The sequence below is a fragment of the Cottoperca gobio genome, chromosome 2 (genome assembly GCF_900634415.1).
Source record: "Cottoperca gobio chromosome 2, fCotGob3.1, whole genome shotgun sequence".
Taxonomy (NCBI): domain Eukaryota; kingdom Metazoa; phylum Chordata; class Actinopteri; order Perciformes; family Bovichtidae; genus Cottoperca; species Cottoperca gobio.
Window position 1 is genome coordinate 10,401,303 of NC_041356.1, and position 23,399 is coordinate 10,424,701.

Sequence of the window (23,399 nt, forward strand, 5' to 3'; positions counted from 1 at the left end):
ATTTCATTATAATCCTCTGCATTGTAACGGGCCTTGCTGTAGTCCGCAGAAGCAGGCTTCTCCACAAAGACACAACTTAAGTAGCTTTTAATTTTTTCACCATTGAAGTCTCTTATTTCCGGAGGACAGAGTTCTATTTCCATCAAGGTCATTCCTAAACCTCCACTGCTCTCGTCTTAAATGGTAAGTGCGTTGCATCTAAATCTGGCCTCCCTTCCTTGAAATAGTAGAAGTGCTTTAATGATAACAAGCAGAGAGACTGAGAAGTTGCTCAATGAGGAATTAAAACAATTCTGAATAGCATGGAGGAGCCACAGTGTTCCTAACAAAGCTGCCCCCTCTTCAGCACTCATTTGAAGTCAGCAGATAACGTTTCTCAGACGTCTCCCGCCCACGAGAGGGAGGGAGGGAAGCCTGTTGGATCCTGGCTGCAAGGGCCTCTGTTAACAAGGGGAACAAACTTCAACTAGGTCTCCCACAGGGGCTCAAAGGAAGTCTGCACATCAAACACTGAGTCTCATTTGGATGAAGAGATGCAGAGAAGAGCGATATTGGCCGCTCTGGGGGGGTAGGGAGCAATCACAGGAAGAGAGGGAAAGACGCAGAAGTCTCCTTCAGTTGGTCATGTGATAGCCTGACAGACAGGTGATTACTTTTCCCAGAGTAAGTGTTGGACCACACAAACACACACATAAGCAAACACTGTGTTTTAGAGTGTTGAAGGCAGCCGGGAAGTCACTCACCACGTGGAAAGATAGCGCGGTAAGCCTTCCGGTAATATTTCTCCCCTAATCTTTCCGTTTGCAGAGACTCCCATGATACTGTACTCTGACAGCACCTTAATCCCAACTAGAAGAAGAAGTTTGGGAAGTGCAGGAAGAAATCTCCCTGGCATTGTTGAAGTTTTCTCTCGTACGCTCACCAGCAAGCGTACATAAATGTCTCCTTGCACGCAGAATTCCACGGTGAGACGCACACATTTTTTAAACTTTGCCTACATGCAAGGAAGTGGAGCGTCCCCAATCTCATTGCCTCATGGGCAAATCCAGCAGGGAGCTTTTTGGCAGGTACAACCCTCCGCTTTCTTAATCTGCACGATTTCAGACTCTCCCAGCGTGTGTGTGTGTGTGTGTGTGTGTGTGTGTGTGTGTGTGTGTGTGGATGTGTCAAGAGTTATGATACAATAAATCTGTCAAGGCAGGAAAGTATTGTTACACTTTATAAATGTTTTAAAATGCCCAGCAATGATGTCATATTACATCACTTCTCATAGTGTGGAGGTTTTTGTCTCGCTAACAAAAATAGCTCCATAGCGGCACTAGATCAAATCCTCCTCCGAGTACCTTAAAGATGGAGGATCATGAGATTCTGCTTCAATCTTTGCACAAAGATTCACTTCAAAAAGTCAGATTGTCCTTACATGCACTCCTAAAATCAGAAAAACTAAACCAAGGTGATGATACAGTATGTGAAGTGAAGTATTAATACATGCAGATTTGCTTGTAATGAGAAAAGAAGTATAAAGAAAAATGTATTCCATGCATCTGCGTAAAGCTTGGACAGTATGGATGCAAATATGTAAAGTGGATGCTGAGAGCAGAACTGCTCCATCAAGATTTGCAGGAAGAGTTGAAAAGGTGAAGGCACTTGGAAGCGTGCCTCGTGTCAGTGCGTTTGACTTTTCAGCAGATTCCTGTAGCTGGGATTGAGGGACATTTCCCATCAGTACTTCTATCATAAGCATTTCTATCAGTAAGTTCAGCAAAAGAAGCATCACTTAGCATTTCTATGAAAGCCATTACATGCTCACGTCCTCATTCATTTGGAGCTACAGCTGAATGTGCCATAACACGGCTTCTCCTGCATTCACATCTGTCAAACTCAATATAACCCTATTAACTGCCGCAAAGAGAAGAGGCAGGGCAGGGAATTCTTAATATCTTCAAGAACTTGCTGACTTATGTTTTATAAATTTGAGATGAGGTCATGTCACCCGCTGAAGCTTTTTAAATTGGCTTTCGGAGCAGCTACAGGAAACATTGCACTCTAACAACAGGGAGCATAAGTGGAAACATAAATAGCTGAGGAATAAAAGGAAAAACCGCCCCACCTCTATTTTTCTTATTAAAAGCAACTAAACATCAAGCGATAAAACAGCTCATGCTGTCTCTTTCTTTGTCCAAAAAGGCGAAGTCTAGAGGGAACTGAGACACTATCCAGATGACAAATGAGCGCTTTATGGCTGTTCGCACCGCAGGCTCAGTGTTCAAGGACACACCGGGAGGATTTTCCAAGGGAATAGGCCTAAATTACTTCAGGTTATAACTCTTTCAAAGTGATGCAGTGCCTTAAAAGAGAAACACATGAGAGGTGCTGAGCTCATGTGAGAAAGGCCTTTTGATATTCAGCGCAGACACAGATAAATACATTAGGATGGAAATCTTGAAGAAGTCACGTACGCTGGTCACTTTATCTCTCTCTCTGTGCTTCAAGGCTCTTTCATTATAAAGCTCGGAGCTACAGGAGACGTAATTGAGTCTGTGCATGTACAGCTAAGCTGTGAAGTACCTTTTTGTGCTGGATGAAAGGACATTTCCTTGTGCAATAGAGAAGTTTCAGTGAGCCAGTTAAATTTCTTTGCTCACTGGAATCAAATCACAATAAATGGATTTCATGCCAGCAATTAACTAATACGCAGTTATATACGTTAACAATTCAATGCTGTGCTATTATTCCTGCATTTGAATGAAGCCTGTGATGTATGATCAAACCAAATTACACCGAAGGTATGGTTTGTCAGCAATAAAAGAGAATATTTGAGAATATTCACCTCCAGTTTTAATAATACAACTTATCAATGGGATTGTTCTCTTTCCTACTGTTAGAATTAAGTGTGTAAAGCTGAAATAAAAGCTGCCGCCGGCTGAGTTTAAAGTAGAAATTCACCCTCGGATAATCTTTCACAGTTAGACATCATCAATTAATGATGCTTAGTACATTATTTTACAAATGTTGTAGTTACTTTGCTTATGCAGAAACAGTTGTGCTGGAAATATAGTGACTTTTATCTACATATCTACTTGCTCAGCAGATATATGATCAAGAGGGTCAAAGTTCAAGGTATGTACTTAAAGTAAAAAGAAAAAGTGAGTGATTGTCTGTGCTTTGTGTGTGTGTGTGTCTCTGTGCTTTGTGTCTGTGTGTGTGTGTGTGTGTGTCTCTGTGTCTCTGTGCTTTGTGTCCGTGTGTCCGTGGTAACTCCCTCCCGCTCCAGGCTCCCTGATTGCTAAGCTGATTCACCTGCTGCAAGAAGCCCCACTCATGCAATCAATCAGCTCATCACTTCTCCAGTATTTCAACTCATCCAGGGCCAGTCTGTTGTGTCTGCTGTCATGCTAGCTGTCCCACATGCTAGCTTAGACATTATTCTGCTAGTTGCCTTGTCATCTCCTTTGCAGCCAGCTCCAGTCACCTCATCACCACCTAAGTACTTTGCAATAAATCTGTTAAACACCATCTGAGTCTGTGTTGTGCGCTTGAGAACACGGTTGTGACAATGCCCCTAACATCCTGTTGCAACAGGAAGTACTTCACCTTCCAGGAAGCAAGTCCAGTGTGACTTCAACCAAACCAGCTTTTTGTGGTAAATTAAATCCACTCAGCCTTATATTTTACCATCTTAATTCATTTTGTGACACCTTGGTATCAGCGTTGCCTCTGGGGCTTGCTAGCTAACAGAGCTAGTTAATAATGAGCTATCTAACCGCGTGGCTGCAGTCCGCTCACGTCACTACAAATAAGTTGGACACTTGGATCATCCTACATTTGAAAGTCAGTAAGGTTAGCTCAACTCTGAATTCCTAAAATCCTTTTAAAGTACTTTGAAAGTGAATTAACCACAAAGCTTTAATAAAGACAGCTAATCATGCTAATTCAGTGCTTTTAGGATTAATGAGCACATGTCTCTCCAGTGAAAACCATGTGTATCTAAAGTATTTTTTTCAGGGACTAAAAAAACAGCCTTGATAATTGATGATTAGGCTTAGTGACAGTGTTTTAGAGATAATCCTTTGTGCTTGGATTCGATAAAAGGAAAGACATTATTAATATATTAAGGATTTCTTCCAGGAGAAGCTATACCAGAGCCAAACAAGATCCAACGCTGACAGCAGATTTCAGACTATCATCCCTCAACACGTTGCACCGAGAGAGCTCAAGGTATGACTTTCCACATTACGTGTTACAGTGTGACTTACATCCTGTAAAAACTGCAGTCCCATGTGGGAGAGGTGTTTGTTTTTGTTAGGTTTCACTGATAATTAGTCCTTTTTTTAACATTAATTATCTTTAAAGCAATTAAAACTTTTACCCTCTTATATAATGTAGTCATTGTTTTAACTCTCTGCTCTCAGCTTTGTTCAGTTATGTTAGTGCCGTGTCTCTCGGGATCGACCATTATGGTAGAAACTAATCTCAACAACTATTAGAAGTGTGTAGACGTAGTCCGTGTGATGTCACCACATGTTTGCAACAGATATCCCTTCTGAATGTGTCCCTCTATGCATTTTTCCCATGCATTTCTATGCATTAAAATGTGTCCCTTTTATGCATTTGCATAAACGTGTGGATGCATGAGCGTATGTTGTCGCAGCTACTGCACATTTGCAATTGTTTTTTACAAAGAGTCCTGATATTCAGCACCTTTAACAACATTTAACTTGTCCAAGACTTTGGTTTATGACCAATAACCTGTAAAAGACATCCCCATCAGCTAATTTTATATTAAATGTTAGCATGCTAACGCTCTCAACTAAGATGTGAACATTGTAGTACTTGCTTAATGTTAGCATGCTAACATTAGCATTTAGCTCAAAGTACCAACTACCAGAAGTTTTACTTACCTAAGGGCTTTGTTTCAGTTTTTATAATACTGTCTTTTTATTCAGTGATAAATAAATGAAGTACATTTTTCTGTCCATAGATATATTTGAATCACTTAAAATACATGCCACACTCTCCTTTATTTCCCGTGCTGTGTGTCGTATCGGTATCCAAGCCTTCCCATCACATTCAAACATTACACAGCAAGCAAACCAGTTAACTCAATGGCTTTCTCCATCTTCTGGGGGATTTGATGTAACAGACCCAACTGCGAGTGATTTTCAAATCAGAAGCCTTGGGCACACAAAAGAAGTCCTCTGCTCAAGTCGTTCAATTTACATTTATGTTTTATACATTTTGCTGATGTTCCTATCAGAAGTTTCAGTGTGCGAGAAGGGGTTTAGTGTTTTGCTCAAGAACACTTCACACCCGGCCGATGTTGGAGGATTTGACATGTGAGCTTCCAATTATGATGCTATCTCTCTTAGCGCTAAGCCATCCTGCTAAGCACACATTTTGGCCACATATCAGCAGAGCATGTGTTACAGTGTCCCTTAAAGCCTATATATATTATTACATTTGCAGAAAGCTCCATGCATAACTGAGCAGAGCCTACGGATAAAATTCTCACCAATAATTGAGAGCATGGCAGGGTAAATGTCAAGTTATTTGCTAGTCATTCGTGAGCTGGTGTATTCTTCTCTATTAGCCTAATGTGCCGGAGTTACTCATCTCGGCTTTGTGCAAATTCATATTGGATTTTTATTAAAACTCAAACCAACAGTAATAGTTGTGCCTCTGGGATAGCTTTAAAAATCAATTCGCTAAACAGCACAAAATTACCCCCATAATTGTCTCCTTGGACTGCATTACCCGTCCAAGGTGATTCTCATTCCAATGTGTGTCAACTTTGCCTCGTGGAACAAGACGTTCTCTCACTTTTGACTCCACAGCCATGTGCTCCCTCATTACTGTAACAACCCAAACACACAAGCGGGATCCTGTGCTCACCGCTGACAGGGAAATCAGAACGTAGATCCTGCCCGTCAAATGGCCCTGCGGCGATTCCTGCTGCTAATGAAGTGAAATATTCTGGCAAATGAATCCAAAATAGAGCTGTATATTTGGACACATGAATATGAATACAATCAGTGAGACTTGGCTCATTAATGAGGCGGGGAGAGCAACCAGCAGACAGAATTAATTAATTACAGAGTGACATTTATGGATAATAACCTTCTGGTGGATATCACAGCTAATGAATATGCATAAGTCTATCAAAGGGGATGCATCCAGCCAAGATGAAGTATCTATATTCAGATCCATGATGGGACGACTGCCGCGTCGTCTGAATCAGCAGCACATCGTGCTTTAAGACTGTGTGATGCTTTTTAATAACTTGCCACGTGATGAGACAACGCAACTGCCTTCAAGTCGACGGCGCTGGAACTTCTGCAGCTCTGACTTTTTGGTGGGAAAAATACGTCCCACCAAAAAGTTACTTTAAGTTTTGAGCAGTTTAAAGACATTAAATGAACCAGAGCACTACCACTAATGCATCTGTGCCATAATCAAGCATCACAAAGAGGCAACACCTTGTCAGTGCAGCAGATGTTAGCCTAAGAGCATAAAGGTATTAGTTAGCAGCGAGGAGCTACTCTTGTTTTCATTGATTGTCTTCATCCAGCGTTGGTCTTAATTGAATCCCCTGGCTGAACATTAAAGCGTAGGTCAAACTAATTAAATGGTCATAATCAATAGGATTATACAATATGACTGTGTTAAAGAACATGTGAAAACCCCCGTATAAGAATAATCATCATTCTGAAGGTTAATTACCGTCCCTGCTTCTCCAGCGTGGGATCTTTTACCATAATGTCCAGACTGGACGTTACATTTCAAACTAAAGCGGACAGAACGCTTTGAGCGTCCACACCAATGACCTTCTGCAAATGATGATTGATACGGCTCCCCTTATCTCATTGTCTCCTTCCTCCGCTGTATCAATCACTTACCAGAAATAATACGAGAAGATGTTCATTGCTCTTTGAGTCGGATGGAGGTTAAACAGAGGAATATGCATCAAAGTGTCCAAAAACATATTTCTTACTACTTATGAGCTGTAAGAGAAAAATGATTTCAATGTGATTTAACTTCCCGATGCTTCGACTGCCAATATTTATGGCGTCCGAACGATGTGAGCTAGTTGTGTATTTCACAATAAAACATTCTAGTCAACTATGCAGGAATAAATCATAGTGCAGTTCCACAAATCTGCTCCAAGTATCCTTGAATGTACCGGGCAGTAGACAATAGAAGTACGAACTCTCTATGAATACTACTTGTGAAAGAACAGGGTCAGTTTCTTCCTTTTGGATCAGCTTCAGTCGTCCTCAGCCGTGTGCAGCGGGAGATTGGATCGTTTCTTCAAAGGGAAAAGGCCTTCCAGTTCTTTGAGAGATGAAGGAATTGAAAGTCTGCTCTACACCGTGTGCTCCACAGCATCCTGTGACGGTTCAGGGATATTTTGATGTGAGGATCAGGGAGGCTGTGGACGGCTTCTCGCTTCATCCCGCTGATGAAACATAACTTCTCTCTGTTTCTACAAATCTCCAGATGTAGAAAGATATGACTCTTCCACCAGATTATTTGTTCTTACATATTGGTCATGACTGCACAAGGGTGTATGGCTGTCCTGTATAGCTTTGTAAAGATCACATGTGCAGATGTATGTGCAATGTAAGCTTGCAAATGTGGCGAACAGTCCAAGTCTTTGAGCTATATGACAGACATGAAGCAGGAAGATAGATGCTAGATGCTTCCTGGTCCACATATCCAGTCCATTCACATTCGAGCGCAAGATTTGAATGCTGCGCAACTTTCGTTTTCTTTTTGCATGTCTAAATATTGTGTTTAAACCCAGATGATGATTATACACTAATTATTCGCAGGGTTAGACTCGCTGCGTAGGATTGTTTCCCACTTGTGCGATCCGAACATAACTTCAGACGTCCAACGGTCAACATTTATCCAAAACAAGATGAAACGCAATCATTCCCAAAATACAAAACGTGTTTTATCTAACAAAATACTCATTCAATCCATATTTGTTGGCATTCAACCTTTTCAAAACCAACATTCAACACTGACTCGTTGTGTTCATTACAGAAAGACACGCGAAGCTTCATTCCAATCCCCCCATGTTGTCCACCTTCTCATTTTGAAACGCACATTTGACTCGGACCCTCTTGAAAGCATGCTAACAATCACAAATGGCAAACTAACAAGATGCAGATTATACTTGACCTCTTATTGGACGTGTGATTGCTACTGATTCAGTCTCATTATCCCATCAACCAAACAATTTGCCCACAAATATTGTCTAATTATAGCGCACACGTGAGTATGAAGCCTGCACAAGTGACATTTATTATGTATCATTAACACATCTGTCCCTATTGGGCTCTGTCACTCAGGGCACGGAGTCGTGTCATTTTGCAATACGTATTGGTTGCTGTGTACATCCCCCCCCCCCCATCCCCCTGAGTCTCCACCTACAACCCCTCCGCCTGCATGGCAAGAAGGATGAAGCCTGTCACCTTTTAGTGTGCGCCGAAGGTGAAATGACATTTAAGCGCCGTGCCAAATGTGAGTGCAGTCTCCACTCATGCGCTGCTGTCAGGAGTGATCACTGTTATTTCAGCTGCCTGTCCAAAGAGAGGTTCCGATGGCTCGCCCACCTTTTTTGCTGCGTTAAGGTAGTCAAGCTAGCAGCCCTGCATTTGGCCTCGCTCAGCAAATCTGATTAGAGGGGCTGTAATAGCAGGCTGTGTGGGAGAAAGCACTATGAGGATCAAACACAGCGGCCATTTCTTTGTCTCTCCCCCCTTTACCCTCTCCCTTCACGCTCTCGCTTCAAAACAACATGAAAGTGTATTATAGAGTATCACGCTGTCACCTTGGGATGTGATGGGGAATAGAATAGACTACTCAATAGACCGCTAAATTAACTTACTTTAATTTTAGAGACCATCCGACGCACAAAGGCGGGAAGACACGCACACGCACATGCACACACACATCCATTACTTAATGTGTTTTATGGATCCTGCTTCAGAATGAGATGTCCACCCTCTGACGAGGTGACGGGGGCTATTTGAGAATAATCGCTGATGCACAGAAACGGCTGTTTGTCTCTAAATACACATGAATCATGCAGGTGGAGCTTTTTGTCTCGCAGACAAACATTTAATTTAAATTTGACAATAATTAAATGCTTTATTATGATTATTGCAGGTTACAAAATGTTACAAATTGTATTGGAATTGGAGGAAAATATGAGTATAATGTAATATTTGTGATTTGTCTCGATGGGACCGTCTGCAGTTTTATTATCAAGCTGTTCAGTTTCATCCAGTTCTAGTTTGTGTTTTCCAAGTCGGTTATTATATCCGACACAATGTCCTCAAACTTTTACAGCAGACTGACGCACATATGGTGAGAAATATGACTGGAGCTGCTGTTTGGAAGCAGAAATATGTGTGAAACATCTGCACCTTTTAGTATTTACGCTGATGGCATTACTAACACTTTATACTGCAAGACAGACAATTCAGTGGAAATAATGTCGGTGAGTCAGCGACTGATAACGTACTTTAAAACCAAGGAGGGATATTGGAGACAGCGGTAGCTCCTTTTATAATGTAGATGATTAAATCCGCCCTGTTAACTTTACAGTTTAGGCTTCTCATCCTCCCTACTGAATCTATATAAGTCATCTTTAAGTCGTGCTGCGTGCAAATCTGAGGCTATATTCACTCTGCAGGTGAACGAGCTCAGCTCCAAATGCTTGCTCGTGTTTTTTTTCTTTCTGATATTCACGCCTATTAGAGGATGTACTCTACTTCTGATATCCGTTAGGAACAGACAGTTACACTGAATGACTGTGACACATTCCTGCAGTACACCTGGCCCTGCTTCAGTTTAGCTCCTCTCTTCTTTTAGGTGTGTGTGCAGCCCCGCGGAAAACACATCAGTCAGTGCGAGACACTTCAATGAGTCCAGCATTTTAGGAAACACGCTTTCTCGCTTTATTGCGGAGAGTTAGATGAGAGGATTGATACCACTTGTGAAGGAAATTCTTAATGAGCAGAGTACTGGAAGCGAAGGAGCCCGACGTGATGTCTAACGCTGCAGGTTTATTCGATTTGTACAAGGAGAGTGGAACATGAACAATACAAGCGAGTACAGAGATGCAGTCGCACTGTACGCCACCATCCATTCTGCCACACTTATCCTGAAACAAGGCCTTCCATAATCTGTTTACCTAAAGATGGATCTCCCAGATGGCTCAACATACTCTAACTCTGACCTTGCCAGTCTGAATACAATTCTCATCCTGCAGCTGAGTCTGAGCAGGTCCGAGGAGACAACCAGGCTGAGCTCTGGTCTGACGTGACAATGGTCTAGTAGAGGTTGGCGTTTGACCTAAAGCCTATCTGGACGTCCTCTGCATGTACATGTATGTACATAGAGGTTCGACCATATCGACAGCTAGAGGACTAAGGTCCAATATTAGCTTAGTTTAGCATAGAGACTGGAAGCAGCACCAAGGAAGGTTATGTTTTCGGTGTGCAGGATTACAGAGAAACTGCTGGCTCGATTTTCATGAAGCGTGGTGGAAGGATGTAGCATGGGTTCTCTAGTGGCGCCTGCGTGATTCAAATAGCCCCTGTCACCTCTTTTTACTTTCATTCACATTGCAATTAACTAGTTACAGTTTCCTCTTTTCATTTTGGGCAAACTCATCCTCCCAGTGAGGAGGGTCGATGTCCCCCCCCCCCCTCCCCGCAGTCTTTATCTCTTTCCTTCACATTCCTCTCACTCCTCGCTTCTCTGCCCACTTCCTGTCCTTTCACATCCTCTGCCTTTGCCCTCCTTCCTCTCAGCAGGGAGTCACGCCTTGGGGCTTTTACTTCGATTTGATCTTTACTTTCATCACAAGTACATTTTCCAAGCTTTACCTCCCCGTCCTATAAATATTCCAAACCAGTTTAGCTGACACGCGAAATCATGTTCTCTGCTCATCGTGTGCGGGTTTACTTACTACTGCTCTGGAACAAGCATACTGTCACTGTACGATTTAGATTTCAGCAAGCTTGAGGATAATTAACCTCTATTTGTGGTCTCTGGGCAAACTGTAAAGATAAATCTGACAAATCTGTCGTCGTTGCAGCGGAAGTGGTTGAAACCGCTTTTATAAAAGTTTAATTATATCGCCTTCCAGCTGATTCTTTCTGCAGCAGGTTATGTCTTTAGTTAACATTTGGGCATTACCGTCATGACATTATGGCTTTGTCTGAAGGGTGGGCTTACACGCCATTAAAATTAATTGTAATGCTTTTTAACTTTCTCCTTCCATCTGGAACACACGTTCCTGCAGCCTGAGAGCGGTGAAGCATCGCACCGACTCTCAGAGACGAACAGGTTAGTGATGGATGAACTCTCGTTACTCATTTTACATCCGCGTACCGTCTTTCATCCCCGACGATGAGCGCCTCAAGCTAACATTTTCAACTTGTGTAAACGAGCGGTGCTTCTACCTGCCCGACCACATTGCTAAAAACACATTTGACCATGAGACCTTTTTTTTTGTTATAAATAACCCCCCCTGGAGCGTCGGAGTCAGCAAATCAGCAGGCAACATCTGCTTTGGTTGGCTGCCGGCCAGCTTCGACCTGAGGCGAAGGCACGCTTTGCTTGTAGTCCACCAGCGCGCTGTCGTATGCGGCGGCCTCTCCGGCTCATTTCCCTCCCCGTGCCCCACATCGAGCTCTTCTAGGCCTCTTGGTAAGCCAGCAGCCTGCCAAGCCACCCTGGGGTCACCTGCGGTCGCGGCTAATGTGACAAAGCCAGCTGCTCATCATTGCCCAACCAGCCTCTCACCAGCTGTGATTGGATGTAAGGGGTCGCCCAGCTTGGCCCGCAGGGGCCCCGGGGCAGCCCGCTCAGACATGTCCTCTACACAGAGAAGTGAGCTGAACTGTGTTTCTAACTTTGAAGCTGCACTAAAACGTCTTTGGCACAAGAAAGTAGATGAGAGGAGAGACGAGATATGATAAGGAGCGGAGACTAAAAGGTCAGCTCACCGCGAGCAGCCGAAAACAGAATAAAATCACTGTCTTATTGTTTCAGGTATTTAAAAACATCACTTGTACTGCGCGTCAAGTTTGGAAGTAGGGATTTGAGCGTTTTATTTTTTAACATTAACTATTGGAGTTGATAGACGTTGAGGAGTTTGTGGTCCACTTAAAGTCCTGATGTATTACCTGCTTCATGTGTGACTCAGCACGATTAGGCTACCTTCTTTAGTGGTACATTGACTCTGATTGGTGTGCAATTAAACACCAGCTCAGAGTTAAATGTGATACGGTAGGCTGCGTTTTTGGGCTAAAATAATTCCCATTGTTGCCCTTCAGATTGCATTAACTGTTCGATGTAGTGTGTTAACCTCTGTATGCAAACATTTTTAACACTGAAGCTATAACATTATCTCCATCTTCTACACTTAGCATACCAATATATCTGAAATGTTATACTTAAGGTTTCATGTTTAAATACAAAGTGCACTGACATTCACTGTAATTAGAGTCTTTTAGAGAAAATGCGCTTATTTCTTAAAGGCCTCTCATTAGCATAATGTAATAAGTGAAGCGTAGGACTGTAAACTGATGGAGCACATGTACAAAAACAATATTATAAAGTCCTTGTTTTGCTGCTAATGTCTCAACCTTGTGACCCCAGAGTTTGTCTGCTGTAAAACTTGCAGACCTAGAAATTATATTTGGAAAAGTTCCCCTTTGGGCGGTGACAATCAGTACTGAGGACAATAGTCAGACAAACAACCCCAGCTGCCTAGGACGCCACTCTCAAAACAATCAGCTGCAAACAAAAGCGAGAGAAAGCCCCCTCACCAGCACTAATTGTTAATAAGGGGTTTTGGCATAATTGATTTTTCTTTCATTCAGTTCCCAAATTGCTTCTGTTGCGATGGTGTTTGTGTCCCTCGGGTTTAATCTAACGCTTCTGTTCCAACCTACAAATGCTTTTGCAACAAACAGCCCTGTGGAGGAGGAGGAGGAGGAGGAGGAGGAGGAGGAGGAGGAGGTTGAGGTTGAGCTCCAAGTTTTACCAGATGTATTTCATATGGAAATGTCAAAGTGCCTGGGAGACTTTTGCTCACGCTGGGGATGAGAACGCAGCTGCAGTGTGGTGTAGTGCTTGTCCCCCTGCAGCGTCGTACTTGCTGCATTAAATGAATGGTACTACAGGTAGTTCATTAATGAGGTGGGGGTTAGTTAGAAACGGTATTAGATATCAGCCGAGCAGGGTTTTGTGCATAATGCATGTTTATCAGCTGCATTTCATCTTGGTGGAAATGAGCTCTTACAAACTAAGACGTTGTGAAATAGCACATTTAGTCAGTTAAGAAAATAAAAGTGTCAGCTACGATGACATCTCTAAGAAGTGAAACAACTAATACGTGCTTACATGGCAGCTTCATCAGCTTTAGATGAAAGCGTTCACACCCTTTGAGCGTTATTCATGTACAGTTTTACACAACAAATCAAATGAGATAAAAAGCAGTGAATGTTTATTTTTTTGGACAGCCGTGGTTTGGATGAAAGGACAGATGTCTTCTTAGTTTAGGCTTTTTTTCCTAAAGAACGTCTGAAGGAAGGTTTCCCCGAGGGGTGCGGGTGTACCAGGGAGCCAGATGCTTCTCTAAATCTGTGTTGAATTGTGCTTGAATTCTTTGATAGCGCGACGAGAGATAAGGCAGTGCAACTTATCTTGGGAGCTGCCACACATAAACAAGCATGGCTGTACATATGCATCGATGAGCAGCGCAGCCTTCAGGACTATCTGTGCTGTGGTTTATCTCCGTATCGCACGAGCGTGTTGCTTTAAAAAGCGATTAAAAGGGGATATTTTTAACCCATTATTACAGATTTAATAGTAGAATGTTGTTTGTGCGTCTGTTAAATGAGATTAGCATTACAGGGTTAGCTTGGTGTCGGCCGTGCAGCGTTCGTATCATTAACCTATAGATTGATTTGACTTGCATAGCCTCAATCATTTGGTGAGTCATCATCTGAATCATGCCCTGTAATTACAATAAACGCTAATTACTGGTGCATTTATCACACTATCGGATCATTTAATTGGGTCCAAGAATAAATGTCCAAAGTGTCATAAATGAATTGATAATTTGATATTTCTGCGACACTTTTTGGTCTCTTCGGTGATAACGACGTGGTGGGATATTAGTGGAATAAATGCACCACTCCAGGAGCTGTCTGGTGTTCAGTGACTTGCCAAATAGCTTTTCAGAAGGATGAATACTCGGCCACACAGACTGGCATTGATTTACACGCGCCCCACCTCAGCTCCAAACCAATAAATGTTTGATTTTGAGACTTGCCCTCCCAAGACAAACGACAGCATCAGTCGTTTGGGCAGCGTGTATTTATATGTGTCATCGCAGAGGGCACGGACAAACGTCTTTTTTTTTTTGTATTTTGGAGGAATTCTTGCCGATGGATTGTCTGACTGGAAACAGCTGGCAGTAAAAACACAGGCTTCGAGGACACAAATGGTTATTACTTCCATGTTTTGTTTGCAGTAATGAATAAGTCCTTAAGAGAACATAATCTTCTGCATTTCTCAAGTTTAATGAGCTTCACATTTGGCTCGTCGTGGTTATGGATTTTGAAGAAGTGGGGATTGGTACACAAATTACAAGTGGAAGATTCCAGGAATATAAAATGAACAATAACCAAATGCGATGTGCACCTTTTGTACCATGACAGTATATTCTAGACAAGAAGTTACGGACATTTAAATGCTTGGCACGGTCACATTTTGCAGAATCTTTTGGCTGTAGTTGCTCCATAGTGTTATGTCACGTAGGCTGTGCCTGCAGAAGTCTACAAACGTCTTACAGGGCTCGTCAAAATGTGTCTTGTACCAAATGTTTGGTGAAGAAAGACTGAAGTAGTTCAACGTTCAGCTCATATTTAGTTACCTTTTAAATCTCATGAGGCGTTCAGGTGCCCCGCAGGATGTGTGAATGTGTAAACCTGCAGCTTACTTTTTTCTTTAAAGAGTCTTCGTTTAGACAAAAATGGGCAAAGTGCATTCTTGATGCACAGAGAGAACTTAAGTAGTGCTTCAGTGAACACGGGGAACACAATGTGTGCAATAATGTATTTTGGGAAAAATCAAAGAGGGGTCAAAGTGCAACTGCTTCCTCTTTTATGGCGAGCACTGTTGCACATAAATGAATAACCAAAACAAAAGGTGCAGAATCCACCGCTCCCCCTTTCCTCTGAAGATAAAAGACTTAACATTAAACAAAAGTATTTTCCTGTGCTCTTCTCCTGGGAGCTTGTTACTCACTCGCACCCCCGTAAAATGGAGGTCAACAACCAGTTTTGGAAAACGGAGCACCCTGTGGCGAGCACATTTTCCCAAAGCTCTTAACATGATTTCCTCTCTGCTCGCTCGCCTTTCTTTACCAGACTGTTCTAATAAACAAAACAGAAAGCCTCAGATCCCTGGTACCAGTCAGTCGTGTCTTTAATTAGATGGTTAATTCACGGGATTCAATTAAAAAGCACATAATTAGATGACGAAAACTGACACAGCAACTGATTCATTTGTCATAAGGGCACTGAGGCAGCCTACGACAGTGAGCAGTGCCTGAATTAGGGAATATTCTCAGTCAGTAACAACCTCTGGGAGATACAAGGCACCTTGATATAAGTATGTACTTTATCTCTGACGGGATGCTTGTTGTAGGGTAGCGTTTAGCAGGTTCCTGCTAATTAACTGACTTTGTTGCGCTAAATAATCTCATGTTCAGGCTTTTGATCGGGGTAGTACTGTGCATACAGCTACAGCACCCTGCAGCACTGGAGAGGGAGGGCTTGCACATTATAGCACTGCAGAATAAAGTCATAATTAAGATTGTATGTACATCAAACTCTATTTTAATACCGTATACAGTCAGTTTTCCATTATTACTAGAGGAATTCAACTTTCCTGCACAGGATTTAAATGACCTTGGAAAAGGAAAATCTTTTCACATGTTCATATATATATAAATATATATATATATAAATATATATATATATATATATATATATATATATAAATATATATATATATAATCCAGAAATGACCACCTGCTCCATACTTAGCTCATCTCCATGACAACTGAACAAATTCCATCCATGAGATCTGGCTGAAAGCAAAAAAATAAAATCTTGTGAAATACGATTTCAAATTGCTTATCTGCCTGCAGAGGATTTCCAGGAGACGACGCACGCAGCGGCTGTAAGCACGATAACGTGTGTGTGTGTGTGTGTGTGTGTGTGCTTGACAATTTAAGGCGGGGAGGTGTATTGAGTGTATTGAGTGTAACGTCGCGACCAAACGACGCTGGTGCACGCATGCGTTTCATGGATCAGCGTTACACGTCACGCTGACAGAAGCTGGAGACGCCACCACAGTCTGAAATGAAGTTCCTTCCCTTTGTACCTTCCCAATAGTAAACACTGAGTCAGTGACGCCACAGAGTAGACATCTGGAATGCATCATGTAATCTTAATGCTGGACTATTTCTGACTTTGAAATTGCTTTTTAGCAATAATACTTCTTAATATAAGGAAATGCTATTTGGCAAGGGACCTGCATTTCCTTTTATTGAACAGTGATGTCAGACTGTTCAATAAAAGGAAGCTAATGATGTTACCTATTTCACAAGTGAGACATCTCATTAGTGAATGCACGTCTGGATATAGCCCACACAGATTATACAGTATGACACTCACTGACTGGTTCCTTTTTTAATTACAGAAGCCAATTGTCTCGGTGCAAAGGCGAGAGAGTTTGGCCTGAGTGGGTGAGGTGGGGGGGGGGGGGGGTCAACCGGCCTGACACTGAAGAGTTGCTGCCTCACTGCGAGTGGGAGATTCGATTTTCTGATGCATTATGCACACAACTGTAGACTCTGTGTTTGAAAGAAACGCTTTATTATGTTCAGAATAATTCACCCCGTGCTTCCCTGCAGAGCTGCAGCAAGCGTGTTACTTTCTGCATGTGTAGAGCGCTTGATGCCTGTCAAATCATTATTAGTAAGAACCATGAAAATAATGCAAACAGCGAAGATGTATTTAAAGAAATTAATTTAAAAAAGCTGCATGCTTGTGGTTGCCAGGTGACAGACTGTGCAACTAATCAAGGCTCCTTCAGAGATCGGGCATTAAGGTCTCAAAGAGTTCCCCTCCTCTTCTCCTCTCATGCAGTCTGTTTTCATTCCCTCTCCTCTGGCGTCCCCCGTGGTCAGTCTGCCCCTCCAGAAGTTTGACATCAAACAGCTTCGGCTGCAGGAAACACTTGCGGGATGCAGACGCGTCGTCTACGCCTCCCAGTGTCTGAAACAATAGGAGTTGAACGCATTAGATGTGGCTAATGTAGCTGTCAACCTCCCCAGGTTCCATTAACAGACCATTGCACCACAGTGGCAGATTATAGTTGCCGTGTCTGAGCATTCATTAAGGAGTTGTCAGAGCAGATGGTTACGATCCCGGGGAACAGACGTCGCTGTTTATCTGTTTTTATCTCACTTGCTGAATTGAAATCACGTGAAGCCTTTTTTCTTTTTTCGGCCACATTTTTGAACGTTTTCGTCCTCCGGCGACGCTTCGCGAGGCTCTGAGAATTTGACACCTCTAAACTTGTTTGCATCTTGTTTGAAGAATGAAATGCAGTTGCTATAGCAACTCGGCAGATGGGTGACAATTGGCCCAAGTGGGTTTAACCTGCAGTAGCCTCCGAGAAGGGAGGAGAAGGGAGGGAGGGGAGGCTGACTCGCACAAACAGTGGATTCTTTTTGCTTCTGAGAGTCACCCTTTAGCAGGATGATTCAATCAATAAATCTTTTCAGATGGAATTGCCTCTGAAAAACATTCCCCTGCTGAAACAAAACATCTATTGACAATACAAATTTCGAGCCTTTGAAGGCTTTTCTCAGACATACTCAAGGGAGCAACTCTGAGAAGAACTTACTTGCTGAGGATGGAAGAGGAACGCCACAAGAGACCAAATTAAGGCTTTTGCCTCAACCTTGCTGCACACTTACAAGCGTGGCATTATGGAGAATAATGAATTACTTTAATCTTTTCACGCGGGAAAAAAGAAAACTTGAGACTGTAGGAAAAAGTATTCATCCTCAATATGTGAGACACGCTCGGTTGATAATGTTTGAGTTGTCAATAAAAAGGAGACATCATTTGTATCACTTGCAGCCTTTCACTGAGTGCACTTGTGTCATGAATTTCAATCCTGACACTCCATTATCTCTGAATGTGTATCATCAGTTTGCAAATGAGCCAATTAAACAACATGAAATGCGCTACGCTGTTGTACAAACAAATCCAGGCGAAGCCTTCGCCATCGCAGTCTATTCACTTCTCATTACGGCTCAGCGGGGATTTCTGTGGCTTGGAAGTCGTCCCATTTTGTAGAGCAAAGCAACCGTGTTTTTTCTCGCGTCTAAAGCTTCCTTTCCTCCAAGCGAGGAGAGACGGCGGTTATATATATGTTTTGTTGCCATGGTGGTGATCTTGAGCGCGAGTAAGGTCCGAGCCGTGGCTTAGCCTTTCTGTGCTCCATTACAGAAAATGAACGATTATATTACATCGCTCGCAATCTCACCGGGGCCAGACGGGCCGCGGGGGATATCCCAGCCACCCCATCGTCTCCTCTGAGCCCACTGACCTTCTGGACTCCATTTCCCAACAGAAGATCCCGTCCAATAGTCATTTCTTTGAGCCGCAGCAGGGGAAATGTTGGAGTGTCTCCTAATGTGACCAGTTAGCTGCCATAGGAAATATACTAACTGACAGATGACGCTATTTGGTACAGATTAAGGATTTACAATAAAAAAATACAACAAGCTTATAGAATGTGATGCTTTGTTAAAGAATGAACCAGCGGCGTGGTTCACAAGTGAAGCGGAGATTAGAGCCGTGGTTCCCAAACATTTAAAAGACAAACGAATATTAAACTAAACAATGAATGAAAAGGAAGAGATCGTTTGAATTTCTGTTCAAAAGTGAAATTAGCTTACATTAAAACATGTTAAGTACAAAAACTAACTGTAAAGTGTTTTACAGTCTGATGTTGGAGTTATGTGCCTGGAAAAACTGCAGCATAATTAATTTTAATATGAGGATTTGGACGTTTAATGTTCTTTTTTGATACTTTTTCAGGGAATATTACTGTAGAATAAAACCATGCGGCATGATGTAACCCCACTGGATTAGAGATGAACGCCATTAATCATCTCATGAACCCGCTGATTTATCTTGTGACCCCTCGGACAACATTGTATCTAGCAGTTAAATCTTTCAAACATCATTATCAACCATCTAATGAAGTCGTATATAATATATTAATCACAGGGGACATTCTCTACTTATTTCTTGTTATATTTCGCTGGCAATGCTTCTATACTTTTACTTGTACTGGCATCCCCCAAGTAAAGGATGTGAACTTTTATGAGGAGGGACAGTTATCAATATGTGCATCTTAATTCTCTTCAAAGCCTATAATAGTATGTTTTGAAATATGACAGCGTGCCAAGTCAGTCCCTGGATCACAGGACCAGATGGATAAATTACATGTGAAACTTAATGAGTTAATAATATTCATTTCAGATCAAGAGCCAGGCCGTGAGATTTCATATGGATTCAATATATTTAGCTTTGAGTTCTTATTACTATATTGGTTTAAAAAGAAAAGAAGCTGTGATTATTCTCCAAATACAAGCAACAAAATATCTTTTCTAATTGCTCTTTGATTTGATCCAGTTTGAGAGTTTTTGAGGAACCGTCCTCATTGGCTGGAGAGAATAAAGATAATATCTGTGATTCGTTCTCACGGGAGAACTGAGGCTCGTTGGTTCGGTTTCAAACTCCCCAGGCACCTGTGAATTATAGATTGAATTATTAGTACATTCATAATCACACATAAGTGCTATGATCCTTAATCAAACTTGTAAGAAAGAGATGTGTTTATTCTTCATCTCGTCTTCTGATCATTTGTAACTATGAGACTTCTGCAATTATTATCTCATCCGACAGCCTGCATGTGTTGCATGTGGGCACTGGGTTGCATGCGTTGCATGTGGGCACTGGGTTGCATGTGGGCACTGTTGCATGTGGGCACTGGGTTGCATGTGGGCACTGTTGCATGTGGGCACTGGGTTGCATGTGTTGCATGTGTTGCATGTGGGCACTGGGTTGCATGTGTTGCATGTGTTGCTTGTGGGCACTGGGTTGCATGTGTTGCATGTGGGCACTGGGTTGCATGTGTTGCATGTTTTCCATGTGGGCACTGGGTTGCATGTGTTGCATGTGTTGCATGTGGGCACTGGGTTGCATGTGTTGCATGTGGGCACTGGGTTGCATGTGTTGCTTGTGGGCACTGGGTTGCATGTGTTGCTTGTGGGCACTGGGTTGCATGTTTTCCATGTGGGCACTGGGTTGCATGTGTTGCATGTGGGCACTGGGTTGCATGTGGGCACTGTTGCATGTGGGCACTGGGTTGCATGTGTTGCATGTGTTGCATGTGGGCACTGGGTTGCATGTGTTGCATGTAGGCACTGGGTTGCATGTGTTGCATGTTTTCCATGTGGGCACTGGGTTGCATGTGTTGCATGTGTTGCTTGTGGGCACTGGGTTGCATGTGTTGCTTGTTGGCACTGGGTTGCATGTGTTGCATGTTTTCCATGTGGGCACTGGGTTGCATGTGTTGCATGTGTTGCTTGTGGGCACTGGGTTGCATGTGTTGCATGTGTTGCTTGTGGGCACTGGGTTGCATGTGTTGCTTGTTGGCACTGGGTTGCATGTGTTGCATGTTTTCCATGTGGGCACTGGGTTGCATGTGTTGCATGTGGGCACTGGGTTGCATGTGTTGTTTGTGGGCACTGGGTTGCATGTGTTGCTTGTGGGCACTGGGTTGCATGTTTTCCATGTGGGCACTGGGTGCATGTGTTGCATGTGGGCACTGGGTTGCATGTGTTGCATGTGGGCACTGGGTTGTTGTGAAGCAGCTCTGTTATTATTGGGTGTCTTAGTATATATGGATTTGAGTCGTATTATTTATAGCTTTTTAAATGTTGAGAGAGAACTTTTTGTTTGCTTTAAAAACAGAGGTTGAAATGAGTGAATGTTTATTGTTCGAACTCCCGGAGCAGGAGGCGTAATCTCTGATCATTCCAGCGTGCAGCACAACTCCACAGGGAATCAATTAGAAAACCTGGGAGAGAAGACTTTGATACTAAGCAGGATGAAGTTTTGGGGGGACGTGAGAGCATTTCCTGGCTCAGCCTCGCTGGTGTTAATGTAGAATCAAAAGCTGCAGCGATAAGCCTGCAAATTCCTGCGACTGTCAAAGGAGCAGCACAGGAAGAAGTTTGTGGTTTTTCTTGTCTTTTTGGAAAAGATTGTCACACAATCACAGAACGTAGGTGTAATTTGAACACTGATAATTGAGTTTCAAGTCGTAAATATTCTAATTTCTTATTTGCGTCGAGCTGCCTGACCATCTCTGACGTGTTGCCTTTCTGGACGCAAACATCCCCATCTTGAATTTGGCAAAGAAAAGTCATTTGTGCTGCAAATATTAACTTATATCTCAAGTCTGCTTTGGGGAGAAATGACAGCGGCTGACAACACTGTGAAATTGATAGCAACAGAGAAGCTAACTGGCACCCACAGGTTTGGCCTCCCTCATGTAAGTCGTATTATTAGCCAGTTCAATGGACTGGTTAATGACATAGTGGTCTATTACACTCATGTCTGTAAACAGAGGAACATGTTGCCGCTGCCAGAAATCTGCCCATCACAAGTTTAGCCTCCTTAAAGAGCTGCCAGCTTCTCTCCACAAAGTAAAATACAAATAAAAGAGATCTTGTACTTCAAAACAACGTTTGTAAATCCATTTAAAAAGGGCTCGAACGTCCATGTTTACGTACATTTAGGCGCTGCTTTGTGCTGCAGGCAGAGGAAGAACATGTACTGTTACTAAACATGCTAATTTAGTGATGAGTCGCACAATATTTCCACCGCATGTGGTGTCGGTTACATTATTTATAACTGTTGAGCAAAAGGTTGGTCATCAATTCTCATTTGAAGATGAATTTAGTTTAATCCAGGCCGCGTAAATACTGAAAACAAGGGCGAGTATTATTCCGTGTTTCAAGGTGATCAATTCCATAATGCGTTTTCATGTGTACCTGTAATTTATAGTCAAGTAGAAATGGAAGCATATCACATTCATTCCCTTGAAAGGTTATGTACACCCTCGGCAGGAAGTAGTTTTTAAAAAGCAGATTTCCTCCCAAAGGGGACATCATCCCTCCACCCTGCAGCATTTCACTGTTAATGTCTTTGTAAAGATGGTGCTTTTTCTTTATTAGACAGTTAAAGAGGCTAAAAATGGGAAAATAACAAGGAATAAAAGTTCAGTTTTGTTTTAAAGTTAGAAAACTACTTGTGCGTGGTAGTTGACGGGGCTGTCCAGACCTTTTAGACAAATGTGTCCATATTTCTGTGTCTATGTCTTTGAGAAATGTGTAATAGCCTCAAGTAATATCCCATAAGTCAAATTAATAAGTTCTCAAACACTGGAACTGTTTCTAAAAGCTGTCTAAACTTTAAATCTCTTCAGCTGCTCTCAATTTACAGTATATTTTTATTGTGGTTTGCTTGCCATTTACAATATGTAGGGCCATTTAAAAAGTTGTATCCTTCACAATGGAGGCGATCTATCACCTCTGCCTCGCTTTTAATCCCAGGTGACTGAAGCATCTGTCAGAGTGACTGAACGTCGATAGAGCGGTGCGGCGCAGAGAAAGGAAGCGGAGGGAGAGGAGGAGGGATGCAGATCCAGCCAGGAGTGATGGCTCTGAGACAGCCAGAGTCTTATCTAGATATGATGAGTATCACTCAACAGCGTGTGTGTGTGTGTGTGTGTGTGTGTGTGTGTGTGTGTGTGTGTGTGTGTGTGTGTGTGTGTGTGTGTGTGTGATGGAGGACACACAGAAACTTCATAAATGCATAAATAGATGCTCATTGATTGACTTTTATCCACAACAATATAATGGCTGCATGTATTAAGGTGGCACCAACAACCTATATGGGACCAACAGATGGTCTGCTAGAAGATGTGTAGTGCATAGCAACAGCCCCCCCACCCCACGGTGCATTCGAGGGCAACTGTACAACAGACGCTCAGGAAAGTCCATCTTTAACAGACAAGGTTATCAGATATTCATGGCGCCTAATTAAACGAGTACAGCCTGGGTTCAGTCCCACAGCACATTTCTTAGTGATGACATATTGACCTAATTAATTTTTGGTTTGTTGGAATAAGATTTCGGCTCT

General features: G+C 42.5%; 1 protein-coding gene across 3 annotated transcripts in view; it reads left to right on the forward strand.

Moving 5' to 3' along the window:
* The first annotated feature begins 3,382 nt into the window (after positions 1–3,382).
* The window catches only part of LOC115018771 (uncharacterized), a 55,090-nt gene continuing 35,073 nt past the window's right edge, over positions 3,383–23,399 (forward strand). Inside the window, exons 1-2 of one of the 3 annotated variants that reach the window (XM_029447992.1) lie at positions 3,383–3,643; positions 4,129–4,218. The gene's annotated coding sequence lies outside the window, so the exon portion shown is untranslated. Of the gene's footprint in view, positions 3,644–3,707; positions 3,841–4,128; positions 4,219–23,399 lie in introns of those variants that run through there. The other 2 variants (XM_029447999.1, XM_029448006.1) reach the window with 2 other exon arrangements.